Genomic DNA, 21,679 nt, shown 5'->3' on the forward strand with positions numbered 1-21,679 from the left:
CATCCCACCTGCCACCAATGTGGTCTTTTCTGCTACAGACCCCAGGATAATACCATGGGGGATGGGGTTGCACTGGCTGCCACATAGCTTGGCCTTCAACCCATTCCCCTTTGAAGAGGAGGCAGGTGCGCAGCGGGCAGTACAATTGCTTCCTGTCTGTTTCAGTCTCGCGTCCTGTGAAAGGGGGCAGCAGGCAAATCCCCCATTTCCCATATTTGGGGGTACTGTGTTCAGTGACCCCCTATGTGCAGGGAGAGGTGAGTCGGTGTGTCTAGTTTTTCTTTCTTTGCCAGTTTCTGGATGGGGTTGCACTTCCGGTTGGATGCTGGATGGGGGTTGCCACTGTACACTGGGGCCATCACCCACATTATAAATAAAACTGTGCTTGACTGAGCGCACCCTTGGCCAGTGACTGCCAGAACTGTTATCGTGGTGGCGGGAGACCACATCTTCTCCTGGGGTAACATTTTACCCTTTTTCTCCTTCTCCAGAAGAGGTTCTGGGACCTGGGCACAGGCACTAGAGGGTTAGGGGTGGGGACTGCAGGGAGATAGGGTACAGGCGTGTCTGGGTGCAGGCAGAGTTCCTCCTCTACTCCCACTCACTTGCCCTGCACTTTCAGGGATTGGGGGAGCCAAGTTAGGCAAACAGAAAGGAACAGATCGAGGCCCTTGTGATCCCGTGGCTGCGGTAAGTGCTGCAAAATTTGGCCCTTGTCGGTCCTGGGCGAACTGCCACAGGATTCTGGGGTTCAGGGCCAGTGCTTGCTTTTTTCCTACCCCGTGTGAACAATTACTGTGCTGCCCCCCTCCTCCGCATCATTCAGTCTCTGTCTCGTGCCCGTCCAAAAAAAAAAAGCCCAGCTCCCTGCAGCAATCTAAATTTTTAAAAACTGACCCCCCCCCCCCCCAAACAGAACCCATGGTCAAGGGAAGGGTATTAGGTACCCTAAGCAAACTTATAGCCTTATATGCACACACACACACATTCACACCCCCCCTCTGGACACACACAAAATTCAATTATGCATTTATAAACAGATTTTACATGAAAAAAGAACATTCAAAAGTACAATCTTCTGAGGCAAAATATCACTTACAAGATGCATATTATCTTTACATGCACCCCTGTGGTGCCAACCAGAAAATCCTGCAAAAAAAGACACTTGGAACTCCTATGGAATTAAATATTTTGTAATGTGTGCTGGGTGTGGGCTTGGCCCTCAGAAAGTCATGAATAAACGGAATTACTATTACAATATAGTAATGGTAACCTCCCATACCAAAACAACCTTAACTGCCAGCACACAAACAGTAACAAACTTGCAGGCCGATACAGTAAGGACGCGGTAGAAAGAGTGCGGTAGTGCCGGGCGCACCCTCGTTTGCCGCACGCACAGTCCGGATCACATACCGCTCGATACAGTATTTAAGTGGCATGCAAATGCAAGGCACGTCCATGAAGCGCAATCCATTTTACTGTATAGAGCGCTATACAGCTCCTATACAGTATCCTGGGTGCGCTGGTACCTGTCATTTCAAATGACATTTGAAATGACAGGGACCAGGAAGTAGATACAGGAGAAGGGCTGGTGCAGTTTGTTTTGTTGTCCTGTGCAAATGATTGCTTCACTGCCTGACCCCCTCACCCCCCCGGGACAAAACCTTTAGAGGAGCCAGGATCGGGCAAACTTTCCCCCAGCCCCCGCTCACCTGCCCTGGCCGCATCCATGGGTGCCGGTCTCCCGTGGGGGTGCGCTGGCAGCTCCCGAGCAGCCCCAGTCCTCTCTCCCCTCCTCCCGAGCGGCTTCGGCAGCAGCTCGGGGCGGATCGGGCGCTCCCCATGCGAGGCGCGGCTTCCAGCAGCCCCCGCCGGCGAAGGTGCATGAGCGCCTGCCTGTACGTGCATGAGCGCCCGCCATGACCTCGGACGTCCAGCCGGACGCTCAGGTCACGGCGTGCGCTCATGCACCTTCGCCGGCGGGGGCTGCTGGAAGCCGCGCCTCGCATGGGGAGCGCCCGATCCGCCCCGGGCTGCTGCTGAAGCCGCTCGGGAGGAGGGGAGAGAGGACTGGGGCTGCTCCGGAGCTGCGCCCGCCCGCCCGCACGGAGACCGGCACCCATGGACGCAGCCAGGGCAGGTGAGCGGGGGCTGGGGGAAAGTTTGCCCGTGAAATTTCGTCTCGAGGAATGCTGACTTAGACATACTTTAATTACATGATGTAATTGAAGTTGAAAATATGGGAGGCGAGTTTAGCAAAAAAGAAACTAAAATAAAAAGTATCTTTTAATTGGTATTCTTTCATAAGAATTCTGAAGTATATGCTTCTCTGTCAGAAATGGCAAAATGTAATAATTATTTTTACTTTACATCGCTGTGGGCACTTCTTTTGATATGGTGACTCATAAATATGATTGCTAAATAAAATGATCGGAGAATGAGGTGAATGTAAGGTCAAGCTTTATCTTCTGCTGGGGCTTGCCTGACGCTCCACACTAACGCAGGGGTAAGGGTAGGCGGTAAATTAGCAGGTTAAACACGCGGCTAAACTGCAGGTTAAAAAGGCGATAATCGGGGTGCACGTTACTGGATCGGAGGGAATAGCTAATCCGATCGTTTACATCTCATATACATGCCTAGGGCGGAAAGGGTTACCCGTTGATTTCAAGAAGCGGTAAGGATGGGTTAAAAGGGATAGTGAATCGCGGGTTGGACTTACGCGGCCAAATTGTGAGTACAAAGCGGGTTAGAAGCAGGGTAACCGCGGCCGCGCTTTACTGTATCGGCCTGTTATTTATGAAAAGGTAACACTGAACATATTACATCAGGCCCTAGAACACCAATACACTGCCTATTAGGAAAACAGAACAAATCAGACTGCTATAGTTCACTACAGATAAATGATATGGTAGCAGAATACCTCACCTCGGTCACACATGGAGAACACAGGCAGACCCAGACCAAATACAGAATAAAGAGACCAGAAAGTATAAATAGAAACATGCTGAGAAGAACTGAACTGGAACCCACAACAAGCCAGCCTCTATAATCAGAGCAACAATGGAAAAACAGAAACATTACTGTTCTTCATAAAACACCAAAAAATTAAAATCAAGAAATATATAAAACAATTATAATAGTAAAGTCATAGTCATAAAAAGAATAAATATTTCAAATCAGTTAACAAATAGATTATCCAAAATTTCCCAACCACCAATAAAATATTTCAAAACATCTGATGAATAAAAAAATCTAATAATTAAAATGCTCTTAATATTTCCCAAAAAACAATAAAATATTTCAAAACAGTAGAAACATCAAATTACACCCAATAATTAAAACTAATAAGGATTAAAAAATCTCCTGGGATCTTTTGATGTTCAGTCACCTTGAGATTGTTATGGATTGGGGAGTTAGGGCCACACAAACTTTATCTTCACACACACATTCACTCTCTCACACACTCCATCTCTTATATACATGCCTATGCTCTCACACACACATACATACACACACACATATTCACTCTCTCACACACGCCATCTCTTATATACATGCCTATGCTCTCACACACACATACATACACACACACATTCACTCTCTCACACACTCCATCTCTTATATACATGCCTATGCTCTCACACACACATACATACACACACACATTCACTCTCTCACACACTCCATCTCTTATATACATGCCTATGCTCTCACACACACATACATACACACACACATATTCACTCTCTCACACATGCCATCTCTTATATACATGCCTACGCTCTCACACACTTACTCTCTTTTCCTTACAGACACATTCGGGCCGATGCAGTATAGTATGCTCAGCCGAGCGCACCGTTAGCCCCCATTTGGCCGTGCGTTTTCGATGCGCTATTTTTACAGCTTATACAGTAAGGGGTAATAGCACGTGGAAAATGCGCGGCCAACCCCCCCCCCGAAACTAATAGCGCCCGCAACATGCAAATGCAAGTTGATGAGCCTATTAGTTAGTCCCTCGCGATTCAGAAAGTAAAATGTGCAGCCAAGCCGCACATTTTCTCTGAAATTAACGCCTACCCAAAGGCGGAGTTAATTTCGGCCGGCACCGGGAAAGTACAGAAAAGCAGAAAAAACTGCTTTTCTGTACACCCTCCGACTTAATATCATAGCGATTTTAAGTCGGAGGCCCCCAAAATAAAAAAAATTTTGAAAAATCTGCCTGCGGGTTGGAAAACGGACGCTCGATTTTGCCGGCGTCCGTTTTCCGAACCTGTGGCTGTCAGCGGGTTCGAAAACCGACGCCAATAAAATTAAGCGTCAGCTGTTAAACCCGCGGACCCTCATTTGCATAGTGAATCTCGCGCCCAGGAGAGTGGCCTGGGCGTGCGTCAGGAGAGCGGGCGCTCGCCTTGGAGCGCTGGCTCTCCCGCACCCTTTACTGCATCGGCCCGTATATGTATAGAGCATGCCTGTGAGAGCCTATAAGTGATACATAGGTTCTCACAGGCACACACACACGCACACTCAAGCTCTGACACAGACACATGAGCACAAGCTGTGACAAAGACACACATACATTCAGATGCACACAAGCTCTGACACAAACACACACTCAAGCTCTCTCTCACACACACACACACACACATGGCTTCCTTTCTCCAGACCGTGGTGGAATGGGCTCCACCACAGGGCCCCCTCCATCCTCTTCACTTTGGGCCATGGTGGGATAAGCTTCACCACGACCCCATGGGCTAATCTTTCTTCGGCCCCCACTGCCATTCCTTTATGTAAAGGGGGTGGGGGGGGGGGGGTGGGGAGCAGGAAAGCTGTGCGCATGCGTGCAGCTAAAAGTGGAAACTGCCCAGGCCACCTTCATTTTTGGCCGCCTCCGCCATGTCAAGCTCTGCCGGCAGCCCCGCAGCCTCTCCTGCTGCTGCCACCCTCCCAGGTGTGCTGTCCCGTATGCACAGCCGGTCGTGCCGGGCCTTGCTGGGGTTTGAAGAAAAATGCATTGGTGGCAATGGGACGGCACAGTGCTTCCCTGCTGGCCCCCCCCTAATTCCCCATCCTCTCACTCACCTTCCTTATCTGGAGATAGGAGGACACAAGATTGCTTGCAGCGCCTTTTGCTGTGTTGCAGACTATGAGTCGCGCTTTGAACCCCGTGGCTCAAAGCGCGACTCCTTGCCAGCAGAGGAGGTGGAGGCGGCCCAAGGTGATGTAAGTAAGTCTGCCATCCTCCTCCTACTTCCAAATAAGGAGAGTGAATATGGGGGAGGGGGGGAGAAAAGGAGGGTGAGTGAGGGGATCATTGGGGGGGGGGGGGTAGGGAGCAAAAGAGATTGCATAAGGCAATCGTGGGGGATGGGAGCCAGCAGGGAACAATGGAGAGTAAGGGGATCATGGTGGGGAGGGCAGGGGAGCAAAGGAGGGCGAGTGAGGGGATCGAGTGGTGGAAGTGAACAAGAGAGAATGAGGGATGGGGGAGGGAAGTGGATGAAGAGGTGGGTATGGGGGTGTGAATAAGGGGATCACTGTGGGTGGAGGTGGAGTGAGGAGATTTGGAGGGGGATGGACAATGTAAGTGAGAGGATCAGGAATGCTGGAGTGTGAGGGGATGGGGGTGTGATTGTGAGGACTATGATTTCCCTTTTCCCTCCTCCATCCCAATCTTCCCTCCTCTTCCAGCCCACCTCCTCATGCCTGATCCCACTTCCTTTTTCCTCATCTTCCCTGAATCCCCAGTCCTCTCCTCCCTTGCTACATCTATCCTCTTGTACCTCTTATCCCACCTAAGATGCCTTCTTCATTTCCCTCCACCGAGTTCTCCTTTCCCTCTTCTGAGATATCCTCTCTTCTCGTTCCCACATCCCTTCCCCTCCTTCTTCACCATCCCCAGTCACCAAGATTCCTTTTCTCCAAGAACCAAATAAATTAACTGGATGCACAAATGTCAGAAAATGACTTTCTTTTTTAAACTGCATTATATATAAATTCCAAAATTCTGCAAATTCGCTGCCTAATTTTGAAAAGTCTGCCACAGAATTTGCCAACTTTTGCAGCAGAATCTTGAAAAATCTGCCGCAGGAAACCGGGGCTCTGGAACAAACTAATTAGTTAATTAGCTGCACCAACTAGGTGCACTCTCAGTAAGAGACTGCCAGCAGACAGAGAGAGGGAAAACTTGGCACACTCTTGGCGGAATGTGCACCAACAAAAAAAAAAAAATGCTGAACAGGCGAGCGGGGGCAGAAAATAAGTCAGCTAAGAGGCTACAGTAACAGAACAGGAGCGAGTGAAGGCAAATACAAAGAAGGGAAGGAAGAGGGCAGGAAAGTACAGTGTCAGGGTTAAGGGTTCAGCTCCCCCAAATCCCCAGGGTGTTACCTCTTAAGAGCAGATGGTGAACCTGCCTGCAGGACTTCCCCGTGCAGATGTGCACCCCCTGCCAAGCCCTGAGAAGGGCTGGTGCTCCGCAAATTAAAGGGAGACAAAAAAAAACCCCAACATGTAGGGGGGGGGCGGGATTTAAGAAAGAAGTAAAGTGAATGGAATTAAAACAAAAATGCCTGGGGCTGATCCCTTGAGCTAGGAAGCAGCAGGAGCAGAGCTTGGGGGCAGGTAAGAGCCCTCCTAATCCCCGGGCAGGCAAACCAGAAAGGTAATAGTGCCGAGCTCTGTCTTTCTCTTCCCCACAGCTCTGCAGACCAGGACCGGGGGAGAGGGGGAGGCCGTGACGTAGGCGGAGGAAGGCGGCGCCTCAGCTCGCGTCATTCTTGCATGCAGGGGATGGGGGCGCGGTCTGCTCTTTGCGCTCCTTGCGATTCTCTCTCGCTCTCTCTTTTCCAGCACTGCCAGCGCTTCCTCCTCCTCCTCCTTCCCCACCATTGTATAATGTTTGGTGCCTGCAGCCGGAGGAGAGCAGAGGCTTAAACGCCCCGCAGCCCTGTGCCTGCAGCGAGGAACATATGGAGCTGGTGTAGATCAGCAGCCTGCAACCCTGATGCTTTAGTTCTCAGGTGGAGCTGCATGTGGTAAGTTCGGCTCTTTTTTTTTTTTTACACGGTGGCTGCCCTTTGCTGTCCAGCTGCCAGAAACTGGCTGTGGATTTTGTTTCTTGGGCAGCTTTGGTTTGGTTTTGTAATTTTTTTTTTTTTTTTTTAAATCTCTCTGTAGTCAAGAAAAGCAAACTGCATAGACAGAAAAAAATAATAATAATAACAACCGTAAGGGCTTGGGAAAAGGGGATCGGGCGAGTTAAGTTTCGTTGTTTCCGTGGAGCAGAAAAGAATTGGTGGGGTAACGTTTCTGGCCGGAGTGATCGCTTGCTCGCACGGGGCTCTCTCTTCTTCGGGTCTGTCATGCGTCGGGATCGGCAGCAAAACAAGTGAACGAGAGGAGACGGAAAAGATGAGCAAGACCAGACATTTTTTAAAATGATTTCTTCCAAATGTTATGTGCGAAGCTGAAGGCGCTGGGCTCGGGCAGGTGGGGTGGAAAGTATTCGCCTGCTTGGGATCCGGGGACAATCCCAACCTTTCCGCTTTCAAACTTGTGGAAAATCCTTCAGCGTGAGCATAAAAACTTAATGGTTTTGTTAATCAATTTGGCCGTGTAAACGGGGAAGCCTCTGGCCGCCCTCCTAGACGCATCTTGCCTTCCACCTTCTCCTTCCAACACCGCACATCAAGTCACAGCCCCCCCCAAGCGCTAGGTTCCTGGAAGTTTTGGTCCTTTTCAAGTGTGCACTTAGGGGAAAGTTTTTGGGAAGGGGTTTACATTGATTATTCCGGAGCCCCTGTGGCATTTATCGCTAAATGGTTACGTGAAAGCTTGCTTGATATGGTGCGTTTTTTTTTTTCTCTTTCATTTATCCCTGCCCAGTGCATCATCAGGTCAAAAGCCATTGTAGGCCTGTGGTATAGATGCATCCATTTTGCATACATATGGTCTCTTATTAGATTAAGAAATGAGCAGATGGGTGTTGTATGTGTGCAAAACATATATCCCGACTTTAGCTTTCTTTGCAGTGCTCCTTTGTTTCATAGGGCAGTAGCTTTCTGTCCAGTGTTGCAGGATGTTAAAGGAAGCTCATTTCCTGGCTCACTTGGGCCTCCCTAAGGTTGGAGCAGTCCCTGTGGCTCCGTGTCAGTGATGCATTATTCCCTATTCTGTCTCAGGCATGTTATGTACTTTACTAGCATAGTCTTCCGAAATGTGCAGGTGCATGGCCTGGTGGCCTGCTTCAGCTGCTTGAACTGCATGGCAGCTTCCAGAGCACAGAGGGGAAGAATGAACAATATTTTAGTTACCAATTACATTTGGGTATAATCAGACCCACCGTCATGTACCATGTGGTAAACGAGATTCAAACTGGAGTCTCCCCGTGCACCAGACCCAAGGCTCTTTGCCGTGCTGCTGCAAGTTCCTCCTTCATACTGGGTCTCTCCAAGGGGTTGGCAAACAAGCAGGTAGATTGCATGTCCAGTTATTACAGAGCAGTTTGCCGTATCATCCCATGCCATTAAAAATGGATAAAAATTGCTTATAAACACTTAGTACTGTTAATGATCTGGTGATTGCTAGAAGCAGTAATCTTTAACCCTTAGGTCTCTGGCTTGACTGTAGTTGCTTAAAAAGAAAACCTTTCTCCGCACATTCTGTGTGGACTGCTACCAGACCCAGCTGGGTGAAACTTTGCTTTGGTGAGTTGAGTCGTCTCTCTTCAGCACGCCACTGGTTCTAAGATGTGTAATTTAATTGCCTCCTACTTGTGTAGTTAACCACCCGATGGCCAGCTGAAAGTCCTGCTTAAGAGCTATTTTAAAGGCCTGCAACTTCAGCCGCTTGAGTGTCTTCTCCTTTAAATTAAGATGATTGTGTGGTTAATAACATTTATTCTCAGGTACAGGCCTAGCTGTATACCGACATGTTCAGATAGCAAGAAAGTTATTTGAAACAATTCCAAACACCCCCCCCCCCCCCCCCAAGGTGCAGTGTGCAGATCAGGAGTCTGATTTATGTATTTATCAAGCAGATTTGGCTTCCAGAGCTAGCATTAAACCTATTACTCTGTTTATCAGAGCAGGAGGGAATGAGCAGCTTGTGGTGCCAGACGGATACACCGGAGCCTGCATCCCAGAGAACATTTGCTCTGCCCAGACAGGTATCACAACACCTAACAGCTGCAGAGGACCGCCCACCTTCAAGCATTAGTGGGAATAACGTGCATCTAATATGTGCACCTTGATTTTAATTTACAGTTTCGATTGCACCTAATAATTGACAAAAATGTATTAATTTAAAAAAACCTTTCCTCCTTTCGTCCTAAGCTGTCCTTTAGTGGTTCCGATGGCAAAGCAGAACTGATAAAAAGAAACATATGCATCTTTTTTTTTTTTTTTAGGTTTATATAGATATCCAGTGATTTATTTTTTTTCCCCTCCTATTTCATGTCTCCTCCCTAGCTGGTCAGTCCTGGGCAGGGAGCCATGCACCAAGGCCACTTCTGGGAGCCCTGCACTCAAGGGCTCTAATTCTGGTCACTAGGTGTCACCCTTGAGCAGTGACATTCCTCCCTTTTCTGGGGTGGCTGTGATGCACCTCTCTAGCATCCCCAGCCAAACTTGGGCAGTGGGAGAACTAACTTGGGGCTTGACTAAGTCACTAGTCCTTGGTTGTGAGTGAAGGTTCATGATGCCGATGCGAGGATCCCAGTCCTGGTGCTGACTGAGCGGGAGGAAACTGGCAAGTCGTTTTGATCACTAAACTCTCCGGAGGTGGTTAGGTGCTGGTTCCATTTGTAGTTCTGTGGTGGAGGGGTGGGGATGGGGGCATAGGCTGTGCTCATCCATGGCGAGGAGGGCCCCTTTTTGAGCAGCCAGGCTTTCTCACCCAGCAGGACACAGGGAAGCCGGCGCTCCAGTTCCTCCACTTTTCTTGGCACTGCATCACCAAAAAAAAAAAAAAAAAATCTGTGCTAGAAAAAGCAGATGCTGATTACCAAGTCCAAAGATCATCTGCATATATGAGAGAGAGAGAGAGAGCAAGGTCCAGTTTAAATGGAAACAGATTGACAGCAGGTACAGAGGCTAGAGCAGCAACTCCTCCCACTAACTAATGCTGGTAACAATGAGCGGGACTGAGATTAGGGAATGCTCTGGGCTTTTATAGCTGGATTGTAATTGCTGCTGTCTAGCTGTTTATTATTAGAAGTACGGTGTAGGGTTTGTTGTTTTTTTTAATCCTCAAAATTACCGGTGCACTCAGAGGTAGAAGAGAGTATTTTCAACAGTCTAGGTGAAGGATATTTTCTGTTTAGTCACGAATGGCAGAAACCTCCGAGCACACTTGCCTCTTGTGCTGTATTCCAGTGCTTACTTTTCCCGAAGGATAGGACAGTTAACACGGCCTGGGGTTTTTAAATTAATTTTTCGGTATTCCGGAGTAGTAGAGATTGCTGGGGCTTTGGATGGCACAGCCTTGAACTGGGAGTGGAATTGTGGTGCAGGATGACAGTCTTGGATTAATCGATTCTCTGTGTGTGTGTGTGTATCTGGCCAGCTTTATTTTACCCTTGCTAGCCCTGTTTTAAACTGCTCCCTGCTGTGTGGTGATCAGCTTGGCACACAAATCCTTAGGAAGGCAGGATTGAATCCAAAAAGCTGATGGTAGTTTTCCTGGTTAAGGAGCCGAATTCCCTTGTTTTGACCCATGGTAGATATCTTCTTTAGGAACTGAGGGTGGGGGGGGACAGCTAAGCGCAGACCAGGTTAAACATTACGATGCCATGCACAGAACGTTGCAATTTTATTCTACAAAATCGGAAAGCATGCCATAAACAGCCGCTGGTCTTGCATGAAAGCGATGCACTGGATTTTATTTAGGTGGAATATTTTTTTTTTTATTAAATTGCTTAACAGGCTTTGGTTTAACGTAGTGGTATGAGGAATTGTCACGTTGCTGTACAGGAAAGTAGTTTTTAGCTGAGGACTAGAACTGGTGGGCTTTCAACCTGTAAGGTACATAGTGGTATAGATTTAATTCTCCAAGATTGGATACCTGTCAAGATTATTCATAACACCCCAAACATTTCTTCTTGCTGTAGACTGCAGTGGTAGCCTCCCGGCGCTTCTGGCATTCGGTGGTGTCCGGTTCAGATTGTGGCACACAGGCTGTCCCTCGCCTGTGCTGTGGAAGTCAGGGGCTGAGTGAGCTCCAGCAGTGAGAGAGAGAGAGAGAGAGAGAGAGAGGACCGCCCAGGACTGGCGATAACTATGCGGATGCTTGGGGGTGGGGGTTGGAGGGCTGGCCGCCTGCCACAGCAGGTCTGACTAGTTTTAATTGCCGGGAGGCAGCTGTGCACCGGGGAGCTGCAAACTCTCTAGTTCTTAAACCTAGCCGGGCTGCGTGGGGCCATCCCTGAAGTGTCACAATCCCCTGTTCTTGTGTTTCAAGATCTGGCTCTCTGGATCTGTTTTGTCTTTTTATATTTTCCAGTTTACAGGCTCCCCTCTCCCCCCCCCCCCCTCCCCCTCCCCCTCCCAAAGTGCAGCACAGGGTCCCACGCTGGTAGATGCTGAAAGGAAGTCTTCGAGTCTCATCCTCACCTTTCCAATTTGACAGCGGATTGACACGTTAGCGGTCCCCCAAACTCTCCTCTCCAGAGACACCACAGAGCAGACAGAGGGGTATACGAACAGGGGCGCCAAGCTGCCCTGTCCTGAGACCCAACACATCCCATTTTACCTTCCAACTGAGTGCCTGTAACAGGGGAGCCATCCCCCCCACCGCCCCCTCACCCAGACGGCAGCTGAAAAGGCTGTGAAGGTGAATTTTCAGAACTTACATTTGAGTTGTAGGAGACTTTTTTTTGCTTCTTCCTTGTATGCTGCTTTTTTTTCTGCATTGGCAGGAGACTTTTCTGTTCCAGGTATTCCATCTGAACAGCTGGCTCTGGGGACCCTGAGACTCCTAGGTCAGTGGGATGCTTACAGTGAATGTTTCTGGGCAGTAAGGAAGGTGGAAATTGGGTCCTAATAATCGGGAATAGCATCAGTCATGGTCAGCCTTCCATGATGTCCTAAATCTCTAGGAAGTGGACCTAAAAAAAAAATTCTCTAAACCTCACAAGCACACTAATATCGCACAGAGCTATCCTGCATTGGTCCTTTCAGCCACCTCCAAATACAGTTTATTTAAAATGATTCACTTGGCAGGTAAAACAGAATCATTATGATCCCTCATTGTCATTCTGATTTATATTTTGTTTTTTAAGAGGTGTTAGTATTTAAAATTGTATTGTTTGTCTTTTTAAGCCCTCCCCATCACCACAATTTTAATTAAAGCAGGGCCCTGCGGTGCTGCTCCTCTGCAGGCCTTGTGCATATAATTGTGAAGCGGGAATACAACGCAGAGGGCCCAACGTAACAAGCCAGGAGTAAAAAACAAAAAAAAAATCTTCTTAATGTGCTCCCTAAGAAAAAAGTCTAGATCCCAGTGCAGTAAATGAATAGTATGTAAATGCATCAAGAGTGTGAAAAAAAAAACAGGTAAACCTGAAAATGTGTGCAAAAACTTTGAATAGCACATATGAACCCTATTTACCCTTAGGAAACATGATTAGTTCGCCCAAAGAAAGCTTTAGGAGCGCAAAACATGGTTTTTGCACATAAATCTTCGGTTAACGCGCACACAACATCCCGGGAGCATAACCATGGTTTGCTCACAGAAGCTGAGCTCCTAAAATGGAGAAATTACTTACCTGATAATTTCGTTTTCCTTAGTGTAGACAGATGGACTCAGGACCAATGGATATTGTGCTCTTCTGCTAGCAGATGGCAGACGGAGTCAGATTTCAAAGCTGACGTCACTCTAGATGTACCCCTGCAGTAACCTCAGCTCTTCAGTATTCTCTTCGAAAAGCCATTGTGGATATATATTTACTTAAATAACTTGATTAAACTTGAGTAAATCCTGAACTGGTTCAACTAATTTCCAAACTGGAGGCGGCCAGTAAACTCAACCAATTAACGCCGACACCAGACTAACTGTGGGTGTCTTGAACTAGGGGTAGGCCGCGGCTTAACCGTATTTGCTTAGTCTCGAGGTTTGTTATCCGAGGTTCTCTTTTTCCGGGGCAGCCTTGGGCGGGATGCTGAGTCCATCTGTCTACACTAAGGAAAATGAAATTATCAAGTAAGTAATTTCTCCATTTCCTAGCGTGTAACCAGATGGGCTTAGGACCAATGGGATATACAAAAGCTACTCCCGGACAGGGCGGGAGGCTGCCGTGGCCCACTTAATACTGCCCTTGCGAAGGCTGCATCTTCCCGGGCCTGAACATCCAGGCGGTAGAACCTGGAGAAGTTGTGTATGGAGGACCGCGTCGCCGCCTGACAGATCTTGGCGGGCGACAGTAGCTTGGTTTCTGCCCAGGAGACTGCCTGGGCCCTCGTAGAATGAGCCTTAACCTGTAGAAGTAAGGGCTTTCCTGCCTCTATGTAGGCTGCCTTGATTACTTCTTTGATCCAGTGGGCTATGTTTCCCGTGAGGCTGCTTCTCCTTGTTTCTTCCCGCTGTGAAGAATGAATAAGCGAGCCCTTTTGCGCACTGGTTCCGATTTTTCCAGGTATCGCAGCAGGAGTCTGCCGACATTCCGATGGCGAAGAAGGCGTGAGTCTTCCAAGTCCTTATGTTCATCCGGAGCTGGTAGCAAGATGGTTTCATTCAAGTGAAACTCGGAAACCACTTTCGGAAGGAAGGAGGGGACAGTGCGCAGTTGTATTGTTCCAGGTGCGAACCTGAGGAACGGTTCCCAACAGAATAGAGCCTGTAGTTTGGAGATGCAACGAGCTGAACATATTGCCACCAGGAATGCCATCTTCAATGTTAAGAGGCGTAGTGACAGACCACGTGTTGGTCTGAAGGAAGCCCCAGCTAGGAAGTCTAATACTAGATTGAGATTCCATAGAGGTACCAGCCACTTTAGGGGTGGTCTGAGTTGTTTAACCCCTTTCAGGAAGCAGGACAAGTCCGGATGGGTTGATAGCCAGATACCGTCCACTTCTGCTCTGAAGTAGGTCAGTGCAGCTACTTGGACCTTGAGGGAGTTGAGTGACCCTGCCCAGTAGTGACCATGGGGGGAAGGCATACAGTAAGTCTTCCTCTGGCTAAGTCTGGATGAGAATGTTGATTCCTTGGGATTGCGGCTCTCATCAGCGGCTGAAGAACCTGGGGACTTGGGCACTGAGATGGGTGGCCAGTAGGTCCATGGCTGGGAGGCCCCAGCGATTTTTACTATCAGTTGGAAGGCTGTGGTCAACGGCATCCATTCCCCCGGGTACTTTAGCGATTGAGAGGGCTGCAGACTGCTCTTGCCCATGTTCATGACCCAACCAAGTTCCTGCAGTAGGCTCTTGACTCTGCTGGTCACCTGCCGGCACTCTTCCGAAGACTTTGCCCTGATTAGCCAAACATCCAGGTAAGGGTGTACCAAGATCCCTTCCTTCTTCAGTGTTGCCGCCATGACCACCATGATTTTGGTGAAGGTTCTGGGGGTGGTTGCTAGGCTGAAGGGTAGTGCTCGGAACTAGTAATGGTGACCCAGTATCGCAAAGCGCAGGAAGCGCTGGTGATCCGGATGGACTGGGATGTGAAGGTAGGCTTCAGAAAGGTCCAGGGAGGTTTGCAAATCTCCTGGTTGCACTGCCATTATTACAGAGCGAAGAGTTTCCATGCGGACGTGTAGAATCCGCAGATGACGGTTGGCGTTCTTGAGGTCCAAGATGGGCCAGAAAGATCCTTCCTTCATGGGAACGATAAAATAGATGGAATAGTGCCCCATATTTTGTTGGGGTGTGGGAACCGGAGTTATTGCCTTCAGACTGAGTAGTCTTGTTAGAGTGGTTTCTACTGCCAGTCTCTTGGAATGGGAGTGGCAGGGTGACATCATAAATTTGTCTCGAGGGATGCTGCGGAACTCCAGAGAGTAACCTTCTCGAATAATGTTTAGAACCCATTTGTCCGACGTTATCTCGACCTATCTTTGGTAGAAGAGAGCAAGTCGACCCCCTCCCCCCATATCTTCTTCCTATGGATGGGTCAGCCCATTCTCATTGTGGAGCATGGCTGGAGCCTGCCCCCAGGCCTGCTCCCCTCTTGGCTGGGACCTTCCGGAGGGTCTAAAGCGCTGTGATTCTCTGCCCTTGGTTTACTCTATCTTCCAGTAGCCAAGACACTGGGGATGCCCCTTTAAAAGGCATTCTTGTGAGATTTACTTTAGATGTCGCGTCCGCAGACCAATTCCGTAGCCATAGTTGTCTTCTGGCTGCCACTACCGAGGCAACGCCCCTGGCTGAGGTGCGTACCAGGTCTTGAGCTTGCGTCCGTAAGGAAGGCTGCTGCAGGTTCCATCGTCTCACCGGTATACGTTCCGGAGTTATTTGCCTCTCTCTCGAGAGGAGCAAGCAGGAACGTGCCACCAGTGCGCAGCAGGAAACAATCTGCAGTGTCATTGCTGTTGCGTCGAAGGCCGCTTAAGGATGGATTCCAATCATCTGTCCTGAGTGTCCTTCAATGCAGCCCCTCCCTCAACGGGAATCGTTGTTCGCTTTGAGATGGCACAGACCATTGCGTCCACTTTCGGGAAATGCAGGCGTTCCTTGATCGCTGGTTCTAGAAGCTATAGGGCTTCCAAGGCCTGACCCCCTTTGAAGCTGGCCTCTGGGGCATCCCATTCCAGGTCAGTCAGTTCCTGGATGGCTTCCATCATTGGAAAGTAGCATGAGGCTTTACGAAGAGACACCAAGATGGGCTGCTTCTTTGGTTCCGCCATAGGGTCTGTGCCAGGAATACCCGGCGTCTTCAGAGTCTGGGAAACAAGGGCTGGTAATTCATCCTTGTGGAAGAAATGAAGCATAGTTCGGTATGGTTCCATTCCTGGAGGGATTTCTCCTTCTTCCAGGGAGTCACTCTCATCATCTGAGGTGTCTGGGTCCCTTTTAGAGAAGTTCTTGGTTAGGCGAGGCATGTCTCGAGGCATCCGAGCAGGGCTGGGAGGATCTTGTGCTTCCGGCAGGGGATGAACCTGGGGCGCAGCTGGGGCTGATTGCACCTGAACAAAGGCTTGCAGCCCTTGGAAAAATTCCAACCAGGAGAGGGTCCCTGGGTCCATGTTAATCCTAGGGGGAGTCGGAGTAGGGGCCCCAGAGGTGCCCTCCTGTGGGGAAGCCATCTCGGAGATGGAAAGTTCCGGTGAGCTAACGTCAGTAGTTCCAGAACCATCTCCCGACAGTAAGGGACCAGGCTTTGGTTCTCCCTGGGCTTCTTCGCAATGTTGACACAGGCAGGACTCCAATTCAGGCTGTGCGGCTCTTATGTGGCAGGCTGTGCAAAGAGAGTGCCTTCTGGCCTTCTTGGGCACCGGTGCCATTGTTTCTATGTGTTTGTGCGTGTGCAGTTGTAAACGCGGCTGTGCGTGTAGTTATGCGCGCCAGGTGCGTTCAGTTGTGTGTGCACAGCTATGTGCGTGTCTGTATTGGACGCGCGCAAGTTAGGCGCATCAGCCGCCCGGACTGCCCTGTGCGTGCCGCCGGCGAGAAGGGAAGATGGCGCCGACGACCCCCGTGCGTAAGATGACGCATGGCCCCCCCCCCCCCCCCGGAGGGTCTCCATGTGTGTGGATCCTTGCACCGGATCGGGGCCTAGCCTAACCAAGGCTGCTCAACCCGATCGGTGCTCCCTTCTAACCTCACCGGGACGGATTCAGTACGGCATTCCGAGCTGTGGAAACCGGAGACCTGAATTTAAAGATTTTTTTTCTTACCTGTCTCTGTGCTTACCGATCATGTGCTGGTCGCTCTCTGGCTGCGGGGGGAGAGGGAATTACCTTTACCGCAGCGCTCATTTCTGCACCTGCTGCCTTTCAGCCACACTGGGGGGGGGGGGGGGGGGCGCTAAGTCCACGCCGGGAACCGGCTACCGGACCAAGGCTCACCTCTGAGGGATATCAGAGATCAACCTCGGGAATTCTTGACTGGGGAAGGGAACTTAAGTATCACCGCAGGAGAGCGGGGCTCGATCTTCCTTAAGGTAAATTTTGTTTCTTCTTGCTGTAATTTTTAACACTATTCTAGTGTGTGGATTAGTGTCCGCATCTGCTAGGAGACAGAGAGATACTGGGGAGCTGAGGGTTATATCTAGAGTGACGTCAGCTTTGAAATCTGACTCCGTCTCCCATCTGCTAGCAGAAGAGCACAAAACCCATTGGTCCTGAGTCCATCTGGCTACACGCTAGGAAAGTTTTTATTTAGCATTTCAGGACCCTCACATCACGAAATCCAGGCTGAGCCCCAGAAATTCTGAACAGGAGTTAATTTTCCAGCCTTCAGAAAACACGAGTCAAGTCTGTGCCCCTCTCTGCATTGGGGAGTGATAGCCAGTGCTTTGATTAACGTGAGATTTTCATGAAGAAGTGCTAAAACTACGTGTATAGTTATACCCTTTTTTTTTTTTTTACTCTGGGTTGTGCACAAAACTTGTTACATTAGAAGTGAAAGTTCTAGGCAGAAAAATGTTCACATAAAAGCATGCTGATTACATCGAGGCCAGCGTGAATAAGGGTCCTACACTTCGGGGTTTATAAAATGAGAGCCGTCACCCAAATAAGGTGTATGTATCTATACACATTTTATTTATTTATTTATTTATATATATATAAAATATAATTTATTTTTTTTTAAGGCCAAAAAAAAATATTGGCCTCTGAGACTACCAGACAAGTTGATATTGTGACTTGGAATCTAGTGCATGCTGCTGGTTTGACTTGGTTTCTTTCTCTCATATGTTGCTCTGTTCATCTTCCAACTATTTATTACTACTAGTGCTACTCCTATTTATAGAGTGCTGCAAGACATACACAGCATTGTACAGACCCATAGAAGATAGTCCCCTCTCCGTGGAGCTTGCAGCCTAGGCCGTACACACAAACAAGGCAAAGAGGTTTCAGGAATCTAATTATTATAGAAGCTGTTTTTTTATGTGTTTTCCTAAAATAAAGGCAATTGTTCCCTCTGGTGTTCTGGGGCTTTCCTTCTGGGAGTGTCTTCTGATGTGGGAGTGACATGAGCAGTGTAGTGACGTTGCCCTCCCCCCCCCCCCCACCTCTCATATTTGTTATTGCTTCACATGCTATGCGTCGCACGTTTTTATTCAAACATTAACTTCTGAAAGTTGAGCTGTAAAGATGTTGTTTCTGAAAGGTAAGGAAGTACTTTTGGTGCTTTCCGTCTGATGGGGCAGATGCATTATGGGGCAAGGCTGCATTAACTCTTCTAGTGATGTCGTCCGTCCCCCCCCCACCCCCCCCCTCCCCCTTGCAGGACCTTGTGCACAGTCTGAGGTACACAAGTCAGTTATGGCTCAGCAGTCGACGACCGACTAGCAAAAGATATGCGCACGTCCCTGCCCCAGCCGTGTGTTCCAGGCATCCCTGGCCAGCGGATTTCTTGGAGCACTGCCCCTGCTGTACCGGCCCTGCTCGGTGCCCTTATGTCTTTTATAAGACACAACTGCTTCTGCTCCCACCTTTTGTACAGTGTCGGCGCATAAAATATAGACTTTCAGCTTTCTCTCTGAATTTAGTGTTTAAAATGTGGTGGTGGTGGTGGGGTGTGTGTGTGTGTGTATATCTATATATATAGCAGGAGGTGTGTGGACCCATTTCCAGTGTTCTGTTCGATCTGGTAAACCTTCCCTTTCTTATATCTGTTACAGTTTACTGGGTTAGGGTAGCTGTAGGCTCTCGGTTTTTTGGTTTTGGAAATCTTACAGTGAATCGCTCTTTTTGATAAGGAGAACACTTAGACCTCCCTGTTTTGGTTCGCTTTTGTTTTTCACAAGGCATTACCGATGTGTGCCTGCTCCCTTTTTGGCATACGGGGCACTGGGAGGATGGAACATGGCGCAGGGATCTTGGCATTGGTATCGCTTCTCTCTCTTGACTGTGGGAAGAGCTGCTTGTCTGTGTTGAGCTGATGTGATGGTACCTGGGACCCCTAGTAATGGCTCCATTAACAGAAGACACCGTCCCTGTTACAGGCATGGGAAGAGAATGGGATTTCAGCATGCATTACTTTATATATATATATATATATATATATATATATATATTGTTACGTTTAAATCTTTGCTAGCTGATTCAGGCAGAAATCTTTCAGGCTAAGAAGGGTGGCTGTGAATGAACATAAACCTCAAATCACCAATATGATCAGCTGATTTGGGATTTATGCTCGCATAAAGTACTCCATGTGCCTTATGAGATATTATCTGGACTGGGCATTTAAAAGCCAAATATTGTAATAGGTTTTGCTCATTGTGTATGTGAAAATGCTTAATACACCTGGTCCCTTGAAGCGGATTTCGATTCTGGCTGCTTGATTCCGGTGTTGACACATGAGCGGCCAGACTTAGTCCTTCTGTCTGCCAGTGCCGTTGAGATTCAGGCGTATCATGTGGAGTTTGGGCTTGGCAAAGGGGAGTTAAGAGGGTGGTTACTGCTTGCAGGGGATCAGCACTTGGTTCCTTTTTAGCAGGAGAATTCCTTTCCGGCCTTGGCCTTGGATCACCCTAGCCCATGTCCTGAGGGATGGCAAGGAGAAGGGAAAAAAAGACGACAGAGCAGATTCTGAATTTGTAGATTTCCAAATAATGCAATATTACTATTACATAACTGCCAAAATGTTTTGCAGTACATGGGCAAGCCTCCCAAATTAGCAAACTAAATCTTTATGCCAGTGTTCCACGGTTCTCAGACTCTCTCTGTTCTAGACCCAAAACAGGATGCTGGGCTTGATGGACCCTTGGTCTGCCCCAGTATGGCAGTTTCTTAATATCCAAGCTATAGTCAGAATTCTGGAACTTGGCACAAAAAATGCAGTCATTCCATTGCAAATCTGCAGTGGATCTTTTTCTGCCTTGATTATTTAGTCTAACCTCAGTCTACCAGTACTCATGGGCTTTATAAAGCAGCCGCAGGCCTTCGCTAGAGAAGCCCCAGCCCCTAGGGGGAAAGACAGATCCTGCGGTGTACAAAGCAAGGTAGCCAAGTCTTATCAGGACACGTTATTCCCCCATGGCTACTCTTTCCCTGGCAGATGCACAAGGGCAGCTGTGTCTCTCTTTTTCCCCTCCCCATTTGTACAAGATCAGATGTGTGAAGATGCTGGTTCTGGTGCTAGCTGCCGGCACTAGGGCTGTGTCCAGGCCTTTAGTCCCTGCTTCCTCCAAGGTCCTACGTGTGCCTTTTAGTCCAGAGGGTTGAGTCCTTATGCTTAAGGCTGGCACGAGTCATGATGCCACCAGGCTACGACATTGACTTTGTACCAAGCTTACTTTCTCAGTCCTAAGTTGTGCAGACGCAATGCAGATTTTCAGAGGGAGATATAATTAAATCCTAAATTTTAAAAAGCAGTAATGAATGGCAGTGTGTTTATACTTTTGGCTTTCTTGCTCAGTTAGGCCTAAATGTTCTTTATCTGAAAAAAGCAAAAAAAGTTACAGTCCTGTAGTGAATCCTGATCCTTGGTTCAGGACTAATTTTTACAATTTTTTGGACCTGATTTATGAAAGGATTCCTCCCATTCTGCTGTTTTTCTCACCAGGCTTATTAGATGAGGGGTGGCTAACTCCAGTCCTCAAGAACCACAGACAAGTCTGGTTGTCAGGATATTCACAATGAATATGCATGAGATAGATTTGCATACAGAGGAATTAGTGCATGCAAATATACCTCATGCATATTCATTGTGGTATCCTGAAAATCAGACTGGTTTGTGGCTCTTGAGGACAAGCATTGGTCACCCCTTTTACTAGATGGGTATAGTACCACCTACAGGGTGAGAATTGTTTCCTGAGCTTTCATTTAAGCTGCTCCTGCCATTTCCCTTCTCTGGTGACATCACTTCCTCCTCGGGACTATAGCAACTGATCTGCTGGGGCAAAGATGCCTTGACAGCACATAGTTTGAAAGAGACTTCATTTTGTTCTTTTTTTTCTTGCCAAGTCAGTTTGCTGGCTCTTCAGCCACTGAAGGAAATCTGCAGTTTTGGCTAGGGCTAGAGTGCCCTGTGCTGACAATTAGGAAAATGCTGACAGTCAGGAGAGTGCCTGTGCTGCATTCCTCCAGAGCTTGCCTGAGCACATGGAGCTGGCTGTCAGCTTCACTGCTGCTGTGCAAATCAGCTTGGATTTTCCCACACTGCAGGTTCTTGGGCCCCACAGGGCCTGGGTGTTTGCCAGAAAAAGGTGGTAGTAGTGTCATGGGTCTGTTTTTCCTCTTCCCTCAATCTGCTGCAGTGATTTTATATATTCTTTTTTTTCTCCTCCTGACTGGCAGGTCTTTGTATTTGTGGACCCTCGGGACTCATGGTCTCAGGACAGTGTTTGTTTTTACAGTTGGGGATCTGGTTGCCTGTAAGAACAGTAAAGCTGGCCACACTTACAGAGATGCATCGGGCTGGGAGGTCACAGGGTAGTTGTTGCTTTTCCACCTCTGCTGCCCCTCCCCCCCCCTCACACACCTGTGATCAGTCTAGTTGCTTTTTTGGGTGGAAGGGCAGACCTCTCCTGCTACTGCAAGGTCCCCAGGATAGTAGATGGGGTCTCACAGCCTAGCATGGGT

General features: G+C 48.5%; 1 protein-coding gene across 1 annotated transcript in view; it reads left to right on the plus strand.

Moving 5' to 3' along the window:
- The first annotated feature begins 6,809 nt into the window (after window positions 1-6,809).
- Window positions 6,810-21,679, plus strand: part of SERTAD2 (SERTA domain containing 2) — a 58,817-nt gene continuing 43,947 nt past the window's right edge. Inside the window, exon 1 of the mRNA XM_029593636.1 lies at window positions 6,810-7,034. The gene's annotated coding sequence lies outside the window, so the exon portion shown is untranslated. The remainder of the gene's footprint in view (window positions 7,035-21,679) is intronic.

This window comes from Rhinatrema bivittatum, chromosome 3 (assembly GCF_901001135.1).
Source record: "Rhinatrema bivittatum chromosome 3, aRhiBiv1.1, whole genome shotgun sequence".
Taxonomy (NCBI): domain Eukaryota; kingdom Metazoa; phylum Chordata; class Amphibia; order Gymnophiona; family Rhinatrematidae; genus Rhinatrema; species Rhinatrema bivittatum.